This window comes from Adiantum capillus-veneris, chromosome 23 (genome assembly GCF_014529385.1).
Source record: "Adiantum capillus-veneris isolate H3 chromosome 23, ASM1452938v2, whole genome shotgun sequence".
NCBI classification, from domain to species: domain Eukaryota; kingdom Viridiplantae; phylum Streptophyta; class Polypodiopsida; order Polypodiales; family Pteridaceae; genus Adiantum; species Adiantum capillus-veneris.
Window position 1 is genome coordinate 106441862 of NC_140953.1, and position 3675 is coordinate 106445536.

Here is a 3675-nt window from a genome sequence, read left to right on the forward strand (position 1 = left end):
TCACTCATAAGGTTAGTGCTCTATTTTGATAAAGAGATTGTGTGCATGCTTTAGAAAAAAATGAGGTTTGGATCTCACAAGTGTGTTTCAAAAAATCTTTGATGTTTTATTTCATTTATCTTTTTTTGTTTAGACAAAATTATCAAGCAATTTGCCCATAGTATCCTACTTACATCGTATCCTACTTAACTACTATGACTAGTGTTTACATATTTATACCAATTCACACATTAACTACTATGATAATGCCAACCAAGTATGGTTTTTAGATTAGCATTATGTTAACTCATGACGGCATTCTTATTATTTGTAGTATTTTTTGTCATGGGCCGAGCTTGTCGGTCTTGTAGATGCACGGTCAGTGATTGGGTAATCGTCAATGAAAGACGTACCAAAAACTTTATCAAATGAGATTCCCAGTCTTCTAGTAGCTTCTCATGAAGACTGGGATAGTAACCCATTAGTGGAGCATTTATATATCCTTGAGAGGCTGGATGAAGAGAGAAAATTGGTCGAAATGCCCTTGTGGAGAAGAATAGGAGAAAGAAATGGTTTGACCTCCATTTAAAGAAAAAGGATATCAAAGTTGGTGATAAATTCCTCATGTATAGAGTGCATAACAAAAAGAAAAAGTCGAAATATTGGAAAAGAACCATATAGAGTATGTGAAATTACCCCACAAGGTACCATTCATGTGGAAACCCTTGATGGGGTTGAAACCATTGGATTCCTCAATGGGAGTAAATAAAAAAGATACTATAATCCTTCAAGTCAAGAACAGCTACAATTCATCCGTAAAAAAGAAGGCAACCAAGGTACAAGCAGAGTTGAAAAAGATACAAGCCCAAATTGAGGCTTGAGAGCAACAGTAGTATATAAGGCACCAAAGAGAGGTTAATCTTGGAGTTTCATACGCATTCCAAGTTGAAACACATGACGATTCTATAGAGTCTATGACCTGCCTCTACGATACCCAATTGAGTTAAATAGATTCTATGGAAAAGTATTATACAAGGCATTATTGGACGCGGGATCTCATCATAATTTGCTATACTATGGAGTGTGGTGTCACTTACGAAAACCACATTTATCCAAGAGTACCATCCAAGTTAAGGGTATCCATAAAGGAAACCACTTTGGAATTCTCCACACTCTTGTCGTATAACAATGAAGCCATGGTTCAAAGCCTTTTGGTCGTACATGTTGGCATAATAGAGGGTAGCACAAACCTAGGCTGCAAGTGGATGTCTACAACTAAGTGTACTATCATTTGGGGGACTAAGAGTATTACAACACAAAATCCAAATCCCAGTGTCCTACCACTCAAGAAACGACACATGAGCTATCACCTTCTGAGGGAACACACGACAAAGAAACATCAGAGATATAAGAAGTTAAAACATTTTTTCGAGTGGCACAACTCTTTAAAGCTTCAGCTTCCATGGCTAAGACAGATAGTGTTGCACCTAGGACTTAGCCTTATTTGATAGAAAGTATATATAAATGGGTCCCAAAGGCTTTGTTAATGATCACTCCTACTCTTCAATCTCATTCAAAAAAGAAACCTTGTAGGAATGCGTCCACCCAGCATAAGAAATGCAAGGTTACATCGTGCTGGGTTCTTAAAGAGTTGCTAGAATCCTAGGGCTACTATGACAAAAATGATCAAATCTGGGTACTTAAACGTAAATTGTGTCCTATCGCCTACAAAACCATGTAGGTCAACTCTTGTAACTCCAAAGCTGATTGAGGACCATGGGAAGGGAAAGATCATGAAGTACTCCACACCTCTTTCAGAGCTTGTTTGGGTTCCAAACCAAGATCAATTTATTCCACATAGCTCAGCTCAAGAAGGGGGGAGTCACATGCAACTTCTAGCTCCTCATGTCATTCATCCATTGATGTAGAAGCTTCCACACAACATCTACCTAGCATTGTTAGTCTCCACAAAGCTACATAAGAGGTGTGGAAAAGTACCTTAGCACCCTCACAACTTGATGATGCACCTAAAATGCTGGAAAACTATTGGCTAAAGTCCTCACCTATTACACACTAGAATAATTGGTTTCAAAGGGTGATGACATCTTCTTACAAGATATGATCTACCCAAGGAAGGGGGGATGCAACTTAGCATGTATTTCCTTGTGAATTCCCTCTCAACCTTCCTTCCTTTACTTTTTAACCTCCAAATCTCAGGGAGTGTATACATATATTCTTATACTTAGACTAGGAAAACAACAAAAAAATAAAACAAAGTAAAAGAGCAAGAGCCATCTAGCAACAAAAGTGAGACATCACAAATCCACAAGTCTCACAATGTCACATCATACACACTGAACAACCTAGAATTATTAGGAACCTTATCAAAATCTATTTGTGTTCACAGATAGGGCTATATCACTAGAGTCATCCACTTCTACAATTGGTGAGAGATATCCTATTGACTTTTCTCAAGGATGATGAATGTGTTTTTCTCTTCTATTCAATTAGTGGGATATTGTTATTAACCCATTGTGTGAGGAGAATTATGAGGAATTAGAATGGCTATTGCGTTTAGTGTGACCATGAGTGATCCCTACACAGTAGAGGATATTGTCCCATTGGCACGTGCTTACCCCTTCGACAGAGTGTCTACCCATGCATGGTAACACTCTTAATTTACATATATGCACAAGAATATGAAGAAGAATCAATAGATGATAGTGAGGAAGAGTATGGTCTCACTGAAGATGACTTTATTTATCTTGATGATGAGGATAAGGCTTACTCTTAAGACTCCAAGCCAATCTATGGTCTCACTGAGGATGAATTAATTGATCTTGATGATGAAGATAGAGGCTTACTCTTAGGACTGCAAACCAATCTATACAATATCCTGTTACCTTGAACATATAGTGTGGTGCAAATAGATAGGTTAGAATTAGATATTTTGCTTTAATATTGTTCAATAATTGGTTGATGCATTTTTCCATTGATGTGCCTCATGAAAGCATATTGTATTGTTTACTAATGTGTATAGGAAAACATTGGAGTAGCTTGACTTTTTAGCATCGTGAGGTCCTCATCATGTCTATACCCAAATGCATCAAGGAATTACTGCCATAACAAAATAGGTGTTTCTTGTCCATTCTTGTTGCTTTGTTATTTTTTCTAGCATTCATGCTTGCCTGTTTCAAGAGAAATTGGTAATTGTTTAGTATTATGCTTTAAACTCAATCAAATTTTACATCATAGTCCCATGTTTAGGTTTAATAATCAAGAATTCAGATTGAGCTAGTTTATCCAAGGTAGAGCATTAGAGATCTTCTTTTAAAATCGTAAAAAGATGTCTTCCTAATTGTTTGTAGTTACTTTTAGCTCTTAGTCTAATATTACGCAGCGTTGTGTGCAATGTGTCAATGCTCTCTACTGGGCTTAATTTCTCCTGTCCTTTGGCTTAAGTATTATAAAGAAATTTTTGCTATTGTGATTAGCATAGGGAGGGTAATAGTGTCAAGATGACCCCCCAAAACTACATAATTACAAATCAACAAGTAGCAAGTCCACTCAAAAAATTCATTTTAAAAAAAAAAGAGTTCAAAAGTAAATCAAGGCTCTATGTGGCAACAAAGTCTATAGTGAAAACACTTTGGGGGGTCAGCTAAAGGAAATCTATTCAAGAGATGATTTCATGTG